Genomic DNA, 17779 nt, shown 5'->3' with positions numbered 1-17779 from the left:
GTGAAACAAAAAACACACACACAGATAATATGTGTGTATGTGTTTTCTGCCTTGGAATCATGTTCTTTAATCATTCATTTTCTTCTAGGAAGTATGGGTTAGTTGTATAAGTTTGGATATGGATCATCATTGTTGATGAATTTGATAATCAAGCATCGGCAGCGTGTTTTTCACTTGAATTTTTCGGAGAGTATGTCGAAGTGATTGAGATTTTTCGACGGTGTATCTCTTGGAGGAGTAAATTCGGATGGGAAAAACCAGGAACGGGGTGGCAGTAGTTGATTTTGATTTTGTTTAATTTCTTGGATTCCTTTCTTGATCTTCTAGATGGACTTGATAGTCCACTGAAAGTATTTTGGCTTGGGTTCAAGATTTATAGGGTGTTTTTTGGGTTATGAGTTATTTCTAATTCGATTTGAAAGTTTGTCCTCGAATGGGTTTTGATTTGTTTTTGATTCGATATATCTCGGTTTTTTTAGGTTTGGGGGTGTCGATTTCTAGTTCGACTTGAAAGTCCACCAAAAGTGGTTGTGGGTTCTGGGTTTGAATCAAGATTTTTTGGTAGATTATTCTTTTTTGCTTGGTCGGAAAACGCAATTTTATGGATTGTTTTTTTAGATTTTGATTTCAAGTATTTGCAAGTTGTTACATTTGATTTCATGGGTTGTAGTTTTTTATTTGTAACCTTCAAGAAACATGTATGGATTTGTAACCTTCAATAAATGTTCTGAGTTAGTAGCCCTGCAAGAAATGTTTCCGGATTCGTGAACTTTAAGAAATGTTTCTGGATTTGTAACCTTCAAGATATGTTTTTTTTTGGAAAATGTTAATCAAAGTTTTCAAATCTTGCACTTGTTTTGATTGTTCGTTCTTGCCTAAGATTTTCAATTCATCAGAAGGGTCGATGTTAGCGATGAATGGTTGTAGGTGGTGGTTGAATATTTAAAGAGATTTTATTTAAAAATAAATTTTCAACTAAAAAAACTTTTAACAAAAAAAATCAGATGGATGTCATGTTAGCGCCCCGTTGACAACTTCAGTTGACCAAAATGTCATGTGGACTTTAGCTCACCTAGCCAACCTGATGACTCCTTCATTTTGGAGATATTCATCTATTTAACATATAATTTGAAAGTTTAAGGACCTAGAATGCACAAAAAAAAAAAGATCAATGACCTCTTAAAACAAATAAGAAAATTTTGTAAGGCTAAATTGATATTTTCCTTTTAATCTTCTAATAAAAACAACTTTCTGTCGTATTTGTAATAAAATTTACAACTTAATAAATACTACAAATAAACATATTAATCTTTCTATTACAACATTTAACACAATTGCATTACATATAAACAATTTTTTTTTTCAAGTTATAATACACAACTAGCTGTTTCGCGGGGTTCGGTTAAGACCAGAGTTTTACACTTTTGTTTATCGGTTATGTATGTGGTGTAGTCATAGATAGTGAACAGTATGCAGGGGCATTTTCGACAAAAAAATGTTAAAATCACGATTTTTTTAGTAAAAGAACAAAGGCCAAAAGTTGTTTTTTCGGAGAGTTTAATAACAATGTAAAAGCTGTACAAATTTTTTCAAATGAACAATAAAACACAAGTTGAAAGAATGTAGCTTCAAAACTGCTGCAAGTATATTATCAGGATAAGTATCGTTTTCATTCGCAAAGGGGAGATCGGTAGGTGCTCTGGATAAACGACAAAAATAAGGAAAAAGGAAAAAAAAATTACAGAAAGATGCATCTTCAAAGTAGTCACAAGTGATTCCATAGGGTTTCACCTGTTTGGTTGGAAAAATGTGACTACTTTCAAGATGCATCTTTTATATCAAGTAAACAGTTATGTTATATGTAACATGACAAGAAAAAATGTGGCAAGTTTAATCTTTTTCAGGTGTAAAAAATTTGGACGGGTAATGGAAAGGATAAACTCACTTGGGATTTGCTAACTTCTGAAGTCAAACTTTTAGGTCAACTATATTCTTCTGCAAGGCTGGATAAAAATCAAATGGAAAATAAGTTTAATACATGTACATATACATTCTTCTAATCATTGAAGCCATATATCAATTTATAAGCCTATAATTTGAGTACATAGCTACATGATCATCATAATTGCCTTCAACGGGTAGTTAATTTCAATGAAAATTTGAAGAAAACGGATGAATACCTGTAATAAAAAGAAAAAGAAAAAGAGATTGATTCAAGTAAAAAGAATGAGAAATCAATCACTAAATGCAGCTAAAATGAACATAAAAACTGTATTTTAAATAAAAAAATTTTCATTATCATAATTTATCATTCTAAAGTCTGACTTTTACTAATATTGTAATGCTATCTTTTCCTCCTTGTTTTCTTTGATTTTTGTGGTGGTCAAGTCAGTATTTTCTGGTTATGTAACTGCTCCTTCAACACAACCATATGGTTTTACAAATGCAAATCTCTTTGAATGGATAAAAACTAAGATCAGTTAGTTATATTAATACATGCAAAATAGAATAAAAAAAACAAATAACTGTTAAAAGAAAAGATTAAAGATTAATGGGTGAGCAAAAAGTCATAACTAACCTCCAAATATTTCTCAGCCATTGGCCTTGAACAACCTGATTTCAGCGAATGGTGCAGGGGTTGATGTTGAACCCAGAACCCAGAGTATAAACAACATGTATGTCTTCTGCTTAATCATTAAAATTAAAAAGGTTAATTCAATTTACAAAAGTTTTCCTTTTATAATTACCCATCATGTAGAAGAAGACCCGTATAAATTATAATCGGTTCTACTGAGGCGGCAGCTGCATTTTTATACCATTTTCGTCAGAAGAAATAAGCCAATTAGTTACTTAACTTCCAAAACCAAGGGCATCCAAAGCACTGAACCTGAAAAAGGTCAAAAGATTATCCAAAACAAAATGAGTATACAAATATAATGATCTAACAGAAAAACGAAAGAAATATACTATATCAAACAAAGGAAATTATTATTACTTACTTTTTTAGCACTAATAAAAACTTCACCACCAGCATCAGACTGAGTAAGAACAATAATAAAATCCTTAAACACCATCATCATGTGTTTAGAGAAGAACAAAACGCATCCATGCTACATGTGCTGCAGCCATATCAATTGGATGGGTTCATCAAAAATGTTGATGTAAAAAGAAGAATCGGCAAGAAAAAACGGGATATTAGAAAATTATGTATGATGATAAAAAAATTAATGTATGAAATTATAAATTATAAAATAAATAATATATGAATAACTATTAAAATTGTTAAAGTGAATATTGAACTTTAAAATGTAAACAAACAAAAGCCGACAAAACTCAAAGTCTTGGTCATTTTTTGTAATTTTGTTTTTCTAAAAACTAAAGCTGCATTCAATGCATACAAAAAGGTAATAAATAAATATTTATGAGTAAAAGTTGCATCAGCAAACAGTAAAAATCTAAACCTGACAATAGAGGGCGAACACCTTGAAATCTCCATTGACATTATCGAACCAAACAATTAGCCTGAACAAAGGCACAACATTCATGTAAGTACCTGAGGCTAAGTTCTTATTTCAACAGTAAATTTAATAATGATACAAAAATTTAAAGGCACCTGATCATGAACACGGAATTGAAAATTGCAAAGCTATTGAATTTGTTGTTCATAAAATACTTTTCGCTTCAAACACTCTGTATTGCAGCTGAATAATTCCATAATGAGAAACAACATATTTAGAATAAATTGACTTTGCAAACAATAAGAGATTAAGAGTACACAGAATAATAAGGTTAAATATAAATACCCCTTTTGTTTTTCGCTCTAGTGAACTCCTTTCTTTGTTCAACCTTTACACCAACTTTCTTCAGAAGCACTTTTTCTTTCTTCTCTAGCATTTCAAGTGTCTGCAGAAATATATTCAATAATTCAGTATAAAAGAAAAAAAGGGGAAAAACATTAGGATCAATCCATGATTTAACACAACAATCATTTGAATCAAGACAAGTTACATAGATCTGGTGAAGTTACATTGACCATATGTGCAAGCAATGATGTAACAGACCAAAAATCTCTGTTTGGCATTTTGACAAACAGTTGGTGGGCATAATTCAGTTGAGGCTTTACTGAGCTTTAGAATGGAGAATCAAAAAACCAACGAAATCAAATATGAAAAAAAGAGGTATGATGCTTCTTTAGCAGTTGAAGAACAATTTTTTAGGTAGTTATTGCTCCCTCCTATCATCGTTTTAACAATCATACAAAAACTTTACCCTAAATAACAAAATAAACTGATTTCTGGGTTGTAGTCATCGACGAAGCAATCAAGGCTCGATCAGTGAAGGAATGGAATAAGGAAATCAGGAGATGAAGCTATATTCGCACACCATGAGTTCCTAGGAGAATCACCTAGTTACCCAATTTTACTGAATTAGAGCAGAGAGGGAGAAAGAAAGAAGAATAAGAGGAAAATCAGAGACGTCAACTGACCTGTAGGGACAATCGGTGGTGGAGAGCGACGGTGGGTTGGACCATGGTGGTGAGCGACGTTACCTGGACTAAATTGATCGGAACTCGTAGCGATGGAATAGAACTGCCACGAAGCAATCGATTTGTGACACCTAAAGACCACAACGCCTCCAATCACCGCCACCAACAACCTACGTCGCCGCACCACCAACACCAGCAGCGCCGGAATGCGTTCTTCGTTCTTGCTGCTTCGCTGTCGAAATAAAGTGGATAAATCGATTGTGGTTTGGAGTAGCAGGGGTGAGACGTTAGAGGGGACACGAATCGGTTTAGATAAGATATGGTGGATTAATATGATTGGAGAAAAGAAATGGTGGAAGCCAAGTGGAGTTTCGATAATGTGTGGTTGATGGCGAGAAAAGTATGAAGCAGAAATATGAGAAAAATCTAGAACATATCGATCTGATGCACGATCGTCAACACGTGCAGACGCAATACAGTGGGGGCAGATAAAGACGCGGTAGATTGCTAACACGTATAGACAAAGAATATACGTAATGTCAAAATATGCCCCAAATCGACACAGGGACCATTTTTGCCAAAAACTTGGCCAGTTCACTATTCATGTTGGTGAACAACTTTAATATATATATAATAATTACATAACATATACATAATTTTTAGGTTTATAAATACACAATTACATAACATATACACAATTGTTTGAAGTTATAAATACGTAATTTTCTAGTTCCCCAATGATGTTTTCATACGTATATAGAAATCAATAGAAGAATAAACAAAGTTCAATCCATTAAATACAAATAATCAAAGTTCAAGTTAAATCCATTTGACTTTATCGAAAGGTCCTGAAACCAACAATATTACCAAAAAATTAAGCAATTTACGTACATGGAAAAGACCATGCAATTTATGTACATGAAATTACCAATTTGGTCATTGGCTTTATCAACTAATTGTGGTTTTGTCAAAAGATCTTAAAAGCAACAATATTACTAATGAGTAGGAGGAAAAGTAGGACGATTTTGTAGGAGGATATTTAACTTCTCTTACCAAAAAAAATAAGCAATTTGTGTACATGGAATAGACAATGCATAAACCATAACATGCAAAAGATAATGCATAAAACAAAAAATTGATGTGGATAGCTGCTACATAGATAGTGATGGTCAAATAAATCATTAATCATCGGAAGTGGATAATGGTTCTTCACCATCAACTTGTTCAACTCCCGGTAATTAATGTATATCTTGTGCGACTCGTCCTTTTTTTTCACGAACAGAATCGGTGTTCCCCACGGTGACTGCCCGGCCTGATGTAACATCCCAAAAATCATAGTAAAAATTTTCATTTTTAAAACCATTTTAATAATCCATAAATCATTCAAAACATTTCCAAAAGCCATAACCGTTAATCAGAGTATCCCAAAATCATTTATCAATAAAATATCCAAGAATGATGTGCACAATCATGTCTTCGTCTTCCCCCGATCATCTAATGTACCTGAAACCATGAAATCAAACTATAATCCAAAGCTTAGTGAGTTCTCCCAAAGTACCCCACACAACAAAACATATATAAACATGCATGTTGGGTCCACAGTTTCCCGATTGGATTGCCCATATGGCCCACAGTCTCCTAAATGGATTGCCCCCGGTTTGTTAGCCTACAACACAATGTAGTACCGCCTCAACCCACCTGCACTATGTCGACATATGCAACAGATAAACATATAACCAGTAAATATAGGTAATCATACAGATCTACCAATCTAACAGATCACTACAGCATAGCATCATCCTATATACCAAGATACATAACACAACCTATTGGGCCCGCATTGGTGCCTTCAACCTACGAGTACAGTGAGAAAAACTCACCCCAAAGTCTTAAAGATTGTTGAACTGATCACTTGCTCCGAATACCGACTCTACAGGTCACCTAAACAAGCCTCAATCTATTATTCAAATTACCCCAAATGACATAAAGTCAAACTTGGTCAAAGTCAACGGTCAACGGTCAAAAGTCAAAAGTCAACATCAGACCGAATACGGTCTACGTGCTCTAGATCTACGCTCTGCATAGAGTATCTCTTGGCTTTTACGGGACAACACAGAGCTACGCGTTGCGTATCCAAATGTATGTCATGCATACTCACACTGAAACCAAACTTCTCATTAAGTGCATAATACAGAAACTTAACCATCCAATTCTCAGATTTAGTTTCTAATAGCTATATAATGGATAAAGTTTCCAACTTTATCCCTTAGGGTGGTCCAAACAATCAAGATCTAGTCTTTATGTCTTAGAGAGACCAAAAATGCATCTTTCTCAACTTAATTTATTAAGTCCAAGTCTCCAACCTTCATATCTGAATCAATATGATGTCTAGATGGATAAAGTTTCCAACTTTATCCATAACAAGGTCACAAACTTTCAAGATCTAAACTTTATGCACTAAAATTACCAAAAAGTGGCAAATATGACAAATGACTAGATCTATGAAACCAATGAGCAAGTTAGAAGCTTTTTACTCACAATGGTTTAGGAATGATGTATTCTTGTTGGATCTATACTTGAACTCTTCTTCTATACACTTTGTCATCACCTTGATCTTCAAGATTCAATCTTCTAATGGAGAAATAAGCTCATAAATGATGAAAAGGCTCAAAAACAAGTGAGAGGAGGCTAAGGTTTCTCAATGAATGTTCTTAGGTGATGGAGGCTGGTAATGAGAGGATTTCCCATAAGTTAGAGCCTTTAAATAGGGCTTAAAACCGAAGATTTAGGGTTTTGATATGCCCAGATTACGCCTTGCGTAACATAAATTATGCCCTGCGTAATTCATTAAACCCTCGTTACGCCCTGCGTAACTTTAGATTACGCCATGCGCAATCAAAAGCCCCTATTTTCCACTTCAAACTTCAAACAACAATAACTTCTCCATTTCAACTCCGTTTTCGGCATTCTTTATATGCACAAAAAGGTATTGATGAGCCCCACAATCCTATCTAATTACTTTCGAATTAAAACATACCAAACTAAAATCCTTATTTCATGAAAGAAGTCTGAAACATCATTTTTCCCATTTTACCCTTTGGCTCCAAAACACAAACCAAGGGCTTGGATCTCATAATCAATATTATCAACATCCAATTGGGTCTAAACCTTATTCCCTTGAAGCCCAAGGCCTTTATTTGATCCATTTATTGTCTACAATCCTGAAATAAGAAATTTCTCGAAACAAGATGTTACAACTCTCCCCAACTTAACGGAATTTCGTCCTCAAAATCCGTCTTGGTTAGGATCTCTGAAACAACGCCAACATCTTAACCATTTTGAAATCAAGGTATCTTATAAAGAAAACTCGAAAGACCACTCGGAAACCCACAACTGCCAACAAACAACCCAATAACTTGAAAATACTCAACAACAACAACTATATTTCTCTCCCTAACTGTATGACCCAAATTCTAGAGAAAACCACTCAACCGGAAACTCTCAGAATGAGAACTACAACCACAAACCAACTTCGTCACTATACTCCCCGAAACTAGGAACCCATCAATCTAAACTTCAAAAACCTTATCCTAAGACTAACGTCCATCTAATCATCGAACCTACCCCTAGTTCCCTGACTAGGAACACCACCAAACCATGCAGAAAGAACACTCAAACATCCTGCTTTTGAATTTCACTCAATCCCAAATCTAGAAATTAGAGTAAATTACACGACTGGTCCCTATGGTTGAGGGTAATTTGCGCGTTTGGTCCCTAAGTTATTTTATTAACTCGGAAGGTCCATGTTGTTTGTTTTTGTTACGCGCCTGGTCCCTATCTTACCTAAAAAGACTATTTTGCCCTTGAATTTTTAATTTATTTAAATAAACATACCCCAACCTCACCCCCTTCACCTTATCTTATCTACACTATCATTTTTTCCTTTTTAAATAATAGTCTTTTTAGGTAAAACAAGGACCAAACGCGTAACAAAAACAAACAGTAGGGACCAAGCGCGTAATAAAAACAAATAGTAGGGACCTTCCAAGTTAAAAAAATAAGTTAGGGACCAAGCATGCAAATTACTCCAAACCATAGGGATCATTTGTGTAATTTACTCTAGAAATTATGCCAAAAAACCTTAAATATACTCTTGAATTCCTGACAAGTCATCACCAACCCACTGCCCCCATGAGCATAAGGATGGCCAATCCAAGAATTCTCATGTTACATCCAAATCCCTCATCAGTTCAGGTGTACATCCACCTAACAAAACGCTCAAGATATTTACAGTGCACTCCATGACTCAAGATTTCATAATCGATACCCGACATTGGTAACCAAGCTCCTAACATGCGTCCCGCAAGCAAACAGGGGTCATAATTCAAAGATTCAGCAAGAGACTTCTGATGCACAATTAACACTCCTAACAAACTTTTACTGTCCACATGATCCAAACCGGATGGTCACTGAGTCAATCGACTCCCAATCAATGCATTAACACCCGAACATACCAATAAGACTAACGATCTGAGACCTAAGAGTCTCAATTAAATGACTATCGGGTCTCACCCATATGAATCATACAACCACTGGTTCACGATACATCGTGGCACCTTCTAACCACTAAAACGATAAGCTCACGGTACTAATTTGATCTTTCCGTTATTTCATCGCTATCCTGAAGACTCACGACTAGCACCACAGGGGCCTAAAGATACACAACCATCAACCCACCGACTTGCAGAAACCCAATCAACATCCCTCTCAATACTAAGGAAACACTACAAGAGCCATAGCCTTTTATAACGCACCATTCCTTTCACAGAACAGGCTGCGGCAAACGCAAAATCAAATGAAAACATAGTCACACACAACCAAAGAATAAGGTAGGTTGTTGTACCCTTTTTCCAATTCAAAAGCTATAACCCAAAACCAATCCTAGATCTATTGCATTCCTTTTTCCTTACAACCTTACCCAAAGGGTGAAGTACCAGTAGATCTAACGAAATGACGAACCTCAATTGTTAACAGAAACATCCTCATAATTGACTGAAACAAGGCCCTACCCCTTGACTGAAACTGAACAGAATCCACCAATACGTAACTAGTTCGATAAAACTTCCAAAGTTATCCAAAAATGTTGCTAAAACCCTGGTTGGATCAATCCAAATACCAAGCCTGCTGATACGACATGCCAAAATTGGATTATGCATAGATCCAAAGCCACACCTGAAAAACTAAGCAATACTGACCCAACATTCGAACTTCCAATAACCAAGGACGTTTTCCAAACTCGATCCTGCTATGTACAATAATTCAACAACCAACAATTAGGGGTAAATGTACCCAGAGACCAAAATATGCAACATACATAATTTGAAGATAGGCTGACGCATCCATTGAAATTCCACTGATACAACTCGAAACTTTCAAAGAACCTCAACTATTAACGATGAACAAAAAGACCAATGATCGATAATGCATTGATGAATAATCCGCTGATCCAATACACTACTGAACAAAGCCCATGTTGAACAACACATACCAAAATCTGAAGTTGATTGACAGATCATCAACTGATCACCCTAGAGGCCTAGACTATAGATAACAATCTATACAACAAGCTAATAATCCCTCAATAACCGATACTCAAACCGAGCGAACTAAACACCTCATGACCTAATCATCGACGATCCCAAAATAAACTATTGGATTCAACGAGCTCCTTTTCCAATAGCTTCCTGCCGTGAAGACAACTCATACATTTATGAGCACATACATCTGATGGTAACTTGCTCTGTACCCCGACTTCACCAAATCTTGAACCAAAATCTCGCATACACGAACTGCAGATACCTATGACCCATTCTTCTGAAACCATAAACTCTAAAAGATCAATGACCCTCCAAGAAGAATACCCAGTTCTCCCTCACTTATGGTTTGAACTACCACCAAATGGCATTGTAAACATGCCAAAACTCAAACCAGATCAACCAGATACATAGCATCCCTGACCCTTAGAATGTATAATACAACGTAATATGACCTTCTAGATAAAGACCAAGCAAACTCAAAGAGATTCTGAATCTCGGATGGAGACCTCAGGAACTCCCCAATCATGACTACCCCTAACATCAAGAATGCATATGCACAAGCAATACTCCTGACAGTCCATTCATAACACCGGTTTTTTTATCTAAAACAAATGGACTACCACACACCTTGCCTATAAATCCCCAACCATCAATTCATCGCGAAACCCAATGCAGATGCACAAGAAATACACCTGACATCATTTTTAAAACTATTTTAGTAATCCATAAATCATTCAAAACATTTTTCTAAAAGCCATAATCGTTAATCAGAGTATCCCAAAATCATTTATCAATAAAATATCCAAGGATGATGTGCACAATCATGCCTATGCCTTGCCCTAATCATCTGATTTACTTGAAACCATGAAATCAAACTATAAGCCACAACTTAGTGAGTTCCCCCAAAGTACCCCACACAATAGAACATATACAAACATGCATGTTGGGTCCATAGTCTCCCGACTGGATTGCTCATGGCCCACAGTCTTGCGACTGGATTGCCCCTGGCCCACAGTCTAACGATTGGATTGCCCTCTGGCCCATACTCTCCCGAATGGATTGCCCCCCTGGCCCACAATCTTCCAACTAGATTGCCCTGGGTTTGTTGTCCTACAACACAAAGCAATACCGCCTCAACCCACCCGCACTATATCGACATATGCAACAAATAAACATATAACCAGCAACTACATGTAATCATACATATATACCAATCTAACAGATCAATACAACATAACATCATCCTATATACCAGGAAACATAACACTACCTAGTAGGCCCGAATTGGTTCCTTCGACCCACGAGTACAGTGAGGAAAACTCACCTCAAAGTCTAAAAGATAATTGAACTTATCAATTACTCCGAATACCGGCTCTACATGTCACCTAAACATCAAACATGGATCCAACCGCAATCTACTATTCAAATTACCCCAAATGACCTAAAGTCAAATTTGGTCAAAGCCAACGGTCAAAAGTCAAAAGTCAACATCGGACCGAGTTGTAACACCCTGTTTTGAGTCGTTCCATAATTCGAGGCTGTGGCTCAAAGATCAATTATCATAAGGCTTCGGGCCTTAGGGAAGGATAGGTTTAGACCCCTTTGGATGTGGGTAATGTAGATTATGTGATCCAAGAGTTTAGTTTGTGCTTTGGAGCCCAAGGGTATAATGGGAAAAATGGTGTTTAAGACTTCTTTTATGATTTAAGGATTTTAGTTCGATGTGTTTTAAGTTAAAAGTAATTAGATAAGGTTGTAGATCTCATCAATACCTTTCCGTAGGTATAACTATCATCAAAATCGGCGTTGAAACGCATAAGTTATGGCCGTTTGAAGTTAGGACGATTTTGGGTTAAGTCGCGTACGCAAGGCGTACGGGGAAGTACGTTGGGTGTACTCGGGTATACCTGAGTACGTTGGGCGTACTGATAGTTTTATTTTATTTACTTCTCTTTATAGTTTATTTTAGCATATTTCATCCATAATTTAGTTAATTTCCATGCATATTTTCCTTTTTGTTATTTTATGACCATTTCGGGTATTTTCTAGTTTCGTGAGCATAATTGCAGATTTTAAAGAGACTAGCGGTGCAGAATCTTTGGGAGGCGATTGGATTTGGAGGACAATAAGAAATTAGGGCTTGGTGATAATGGAGTTGATGCTTGGAGTGGGCTTGCTTATTAATTGAAGGCTTGGAAGAAATAAACTTTAAATTTGCGAGATGCGGGAGAATATTCGAGCGTGCGGAGATTGATGATCGGGCGATTTCGGAAGCTATGGATCACTTGGAGAAGCCAAATTGGGCTTAAAATGAAGAAAACTTGAAGAAAAATGGGCTAGGAGCTTATTGGGCTCGAACTGGGCCAAGTGGGATAAGTTATGGAGACCCAAACCTCAAAGAGGTCACATTCAGAAACCACCCGCGCAACCCACCCGCACAATAGCATGGGGGTCGCGCAAGGCCCTGCAGGGGTAATTTCAGAAATTCATTTGAAAGGCTATTTGAGGAAGGTTGGTGTCCATCTTTTGGAGACTCTTGGACATCCGATTTTTGAGCATTCTCTATGGAGTTTTGAAGACTTTTGAAGGCCAAGAACACCTCAAGAACATCATCTTTTTACCTCTTGATTCTTGTTAAATGTTTGGTACAATCTTCTCTAACTTTGTTTCTTTAAGTTTAGCCATGCTTGGCTAAACTAATCTTGGTTGACTTTTGTTGAATCCTTTGAACTTTTGTTGAATGTTGAAGAATCCATGAACTTGTTCTTAAATCTTTATGGGAATGTTTTGTGTTTTAACATCTTATCACTACTTGTATGTTTTTATTCATAAGTTTAAATGTGTTTGTGGTGATTAGTTGACTAATTTCTTGATTAAGTAAAGGATCCTCAAATTAGCAAGCAACAAATGATTTTTGTGTTGTTTTTGCTTCACACAATCATAAAAACATTTCCTCCAACATGGTAGTGAAAGCATTTGACTCCTCTTGGATTTGGTGACTTTTTGGTTCTTAATGCTAGTTGACTTTCACTAATTACATGCTTAATGGAAATTGTGACTTTGACTAAGGAAATTGTTACGAGCTTCTCTAACCATTTTAACAACTAAGAAAAGTCTAGGTAATCTCAAGCTTCTTGGATTACTATAGCCAAATTAAGGATTTAAATCAAGTATTGCACCATTGGATTCTAATGATATGTTCATCAAAAGTCAAAGTGAGGAAACCTTAAGTCAACCATCCTTCCCTTATTGATTTTACATCAAACTCTTATTTTTATTGAAATTGTCTATTTAAATCTTAGTTAATTCTAGTTTATTTCAAGTACTTTAAAAGACCAAAACCCCTGTTTTTAATTTATTGTCATTTTACAAGTATTTTTACAAAGAGATTTTTCATAGAGTTATAAAATTGAACCAATCTCCGTGGATTCGATCCCTTTACCACTATACACTATTTTAGTGTGTAATATTTAGGGTTATTAATTTTGTTGGCCTCGACAACCACCAAATTTTGGCGCCGTTGCCGGGGATTGGTTTATTTTTAATCAATTTGTTTCTCTATGCCCAGATCTCAGCGTACAGGTGACTTGATTTACAACCCGGAAATTGAAAAAGAAGCAAGACGTTTGGCGAAGGAAAAGAGAATAGAACGTGGTCAAACTTCAAATCCTCACGGGGATCCGGAGGTTGAAACCGCTTCATCAAGTGATACGGAACCCGATTCTAGTCCCGACCCTCGCCAAGAAATTCCCGAAACACCACCTCTACAACAAAATCCACCCATTATTGAACCAATTGCAATGGCGGACGGAGGAGAAGCTCTCGAAAGAACTTTGAGGCAAATGATGGAAACCGATGTTACACAAACTCCAACCGGTATCAATTACCCGGTTTAGGAAGGAGGTTCGGAATTGAAGTCAAGTCTAGTCCATCACCTTCCAACTTTTCATGGATTGGAGAATGAAGACCCTCATAAACATTTGAAGATGTTTCACATTATTTGCACTAGTATGAAGCCACAAGGGTCAACCGATGACCAAATCAAGCTAAGGGCATTCCCCTTTTCATTGGCCGATAGAGCAAAGGATTGGTAATTCTATCTTCCCCCGGGGTCAATCAACTCATGGACCGACATGGCAAGAACTTTTCTTGACAAGTTCTATCCCGCTTCAAGAGTCTCAAGTCTTAGAAATGAGATTTGTGGAATCCGCCAAGGTCAAAATGAGACTTTTCATGATTATTGGGAGAGATTCAACAACTTGTGTTATAGTTGTCCACAACACCAAATTCCGGAACAACTCCTCATTCAACACTTCTATGAGGGATTGTTGCCAATGGAGAGAAGACTAGTTGATGCCTCAAGTGGTGGTGATGTCTTTAGTAAAACTCCACAACAAACAAGACAACTTTTCAACACCATAGCCGCGAACTCCCAACATTTTGGCTCGCGCCAAGATATGAAGAGAGAGACACAACACAAAGCCAATGAAGTGGGAACATCAAGTCTCGAGTCTCAAATCAAAGACTTAACCTCCGTTGTTCAAAAGTTAGCCATGGGACAAACTCCACAAGTAATGGTTTGTGGAATATGTGCAACAATGGGACATCCTACGGATATGTGTCCCATTCTTCAAGAAGATGCGGAACATGTAAACGCCACGGGAGAGTTCCAAAACTACCACAACAAGCCATCCGGTTACCAAAATGCTTACAATTTAAGTTGGAAGCCAAATCCCAACATGAGCTACAACCCAAGACCATTGCCTCAAAATGCATTGGTTAGACCTTCCTATCCACCACCACAACCCCAATACCAACACTCACAACCTCACTATCAACCCAAACCGCACCCTCCATATCATCACCAACAACCTCCTTAATCCCAACCAAGTAGCTCCGGGATGTCTCTTGAAGACATTGTCAAATCCTTAGCCACTAGTACCCAACAATTCCAAAAAGAGACAAGAACTAGTATCTCCAACCTTGAAGCACAAATGGGAGATATAGTTACATCCATAAGCAAGTTGGAGTCCCGTGGAAAATTGTCTTCTCAAACCGAAAAGAACCCAAATGTCAATGTGGTGACCTTGAGAAGTGGCAAACAAACCGGAGAGATTAGTTCAAAGAAGAAGCCAGGGGATGAAGAGGATGAAATAGAAGTCATTCCCATTGAGGATCCCATAGCCAAGAATGCCACACAAGCCGGAGCCCCAAAGAAGACTACCCCTCTAGTGACCCTAATAGCCATTCAACCACCATTCCCCTCCCGACTTGCAACTTCAAAGAAGAATATAGAGGAGAAAGAGATTTTGGACACCTTCTGAAAGGTGGAAGGAAACATCCCTTTACTTGATGCAATCAAGCAAATCCCTAGATATGCAAAATTATTGAAGGAGCTTTGTACCAATAAGAGGAAGTTGAAGGGAAACGAGAAAATCTCAATGAATGAAAATGCATCTGCGGTTTTACAAAGGAAACTTCCACGCAAGTGCAAAGATCACGGAATGTTTACGGTTCCTTGCAAGATTGGGGATGTCATTTTTAGTAGTGCCATGCTCGATCTTGGTGCTTCTATCAATGTCATGCCCTATTCGGTGTATGAATCATTGAATGTCGGACCTCTAAGTGAAACCGGTGTCATAATTTCTCTTGCAGACAAATCAAGTGTTCTTCCCAGCGGATTGTTCTTCCCAGCGGATTTTATGTGATTGATCTAGATGAGCAAGTGTCCTCCAAATCAGCTCTAATCTTACTTGGGAGACCATTTTTGAAGACGGCTAGGACAAAGATTGATGTATATGCGGGAAGTTTGACAATGGAGTTTGATGGTGAAACAATAAGCTTTAATATCTATGATGCTATGAGATATCCTAGTGATGTTTCATATTTGTACTTTGTAGATGTTGTTGAGCCACTAACCCAAGAATTGTTTGAGTTGTCTAATGGTGATGTGTTGGAAATGATTTTAAGCAAGGGGTTTGATTGTGGGAAGCTAGCCGAGCAATTAAAGCTTTATTCTTTGGATCCGGAGTTGAGAAGTTGGTCAATACTTTAGAGATGAAGAAATCCACAAGATTAGATGTCATGAAAATTGAGTTGCCTCCAACCCATACAAAGTTGCCACCATCCCTTGTTCAACCACCGGAATTGGAGTTGAAGGTCCTACCTCAACACTTGAAGTATGCTTACTTGGGCAAGAATGAGACTCTTTAGGTTATCATTTCGACTTATCTAACCGAATTTGAGGAAGAGCAACTCCTCAAGGTGTTGAAGGAACACAAGGAAGCCATGGGTTGGACGATTGTGGATATCAAGGGAATTGAGCCCCTCTACTTGTATGCATAAGATCTTGATGGAGGATGAATGAAAGCCGAGTCGGGATGCGCAAAGAAGATTGAACCCGCCTATGATGGAAGTTGTGAAGAAAGAGATATTGAAGCTTCTTGATGCGGGGATGATCTATCCAATCTCGGATAGTAAGTGGGTGAGCCCGGTGCAAGTCGTTCCAAAGAAGACGGGAATCACAGTAGTCGAGAACAACAAAGGTATGATGGTCCCCACCCACGAGCAAAATGGGTGGAGAGTATGTATTGACCACCGCAAACTCAATGCAAGCGCAAGAAAAGATCATTTTCCATTACCTTTCATCGACCAAATGTTAGAAAGGTTGGTCGGGAAATCTCACTATTGTTGTCTCGACGGGTACTCCGGTTTTCACCAAATCCTGGTGGCACCGGAAGACCAAGAGAAGACAACCTTTACATGTCTATTTGGCACTTTTGCATACCGGAGAATACCATTTGGATTGTGTAACGCCCCAGCCACTTTCCAACGTTGCATGGTTAGTATCTTTTCGGAGTATGTCGAGAATATAATCGAAGTTTTCATGGATGACTTTACGGTATATGGAAACTCTTTTCAAGAATGTTTGACCAATCTCACCAAAATATTAAAAAGATGCATTGAAACAAATTTGGTTTTAAATTTTGAGAAATGTCATTTTATAATTCTAAACAATCAAATTTACTTATTTTCATGTCTAATCGCTTTTTGGTCTCTAATAACTTCATGGACAACTTGTTGGCCTCATTGCTAGCAGACACAACAATTGAATCAAAATAAGTAACAGTCTCATCAAAAGATATTAGTTCAGAGTCATAAGCACGTGTAGGAATATTAAAAGATTCGAGAATATTACGTACCTTTGTTGTCATTGGAGATTTGTCTGCTGTCTTGGATACGAAGCATCTTCCTTTCACTTCGAATTCCTCTTCATCTGAGTCCTCCTCCATCTTCGCATACATTGTTCCATGTGTTGGATTCCTCATTTCTTTATCGTCTGATCCGGATGACCAGATTTGATATGTTCCATCCTCCTCCTGTTCACCCCTTGCAACCAGTGATAAATTCTTGGATTTCGCACGAACCTCCTCAAGCCTCTCTGCATAATAAGCCTCATCTTTGACTTTATTCTTTCTCTCATCCTTTTTCCTAAGCATACAATCATTCGCGAGATGATTGGCTCCATTGCAATAATGACAATCAACACCAGCATCACCTTTTAGCTTTTTCTCACTCTTTCCTTCAGACATTTTCGAATCTTTCTTCTCAATCTTCTTTTTCTCCTCAACAACAGTTTTACTCACAATACTTCCTTTTTCCTCAGCAAGCTTAGCCTTCGGATTGAACGGCTTTT

At 37.3% G+C, this 17779-nt stretch overlaps 1 long non-coding RNA gene across 2 annotated transcripts; it reads right to left on the bottom strand.

Annotated features, from left to right (window-relative positions):
* Positions 1 to 3066: 3066 nt before the first annotated feature.
* Positions 3067 to 3829, bottom strand: LOC145112076 (uncharacterized). Of its 2 annotated transcripts, XR_013710434.1 has the most exons (4): positions 3804 to 3829; positions 3614 to 3701; positions 3462 to 3522; positions 3067 to 3119 (listed from the first exon to the last, which is right to left on the bottom strand). It is a non-coding gene; the product is annotated as an uncharacterized LOC145112076 (long non-coding RNA). The 2 variants fall into 2 exon arrangements; XR_013710433.1 differs by lacking the exon at positions 3804 to 3829 and having other exon boundaries at positions 3614 to 3741.
* Between the last annotated feature and the right edge of the window lie 13950 nt (positions 3830 to 17779).

The sequence above is a fragment of the Lactuca virosa genome, chromosome 5 (assembly GCF_052849685.1).
Source record: "Lactuca virosa cultivar CGN04683 chromosome 5, Lactuca_virosa_CGN04683_v6, whole genome shotgun sequence".
NCBI classification, from domain to species: Eukaryota; Viridiplantae; Streptophyta; class Magnoliopsida; order Asterales; family Asteraceae; genus Lactuca; species Lactuca virosa.
Note: the sequence above shows the minus strand (reverse complement) of the source record. Positions and strands in the feature narration are given on the sequence as shown.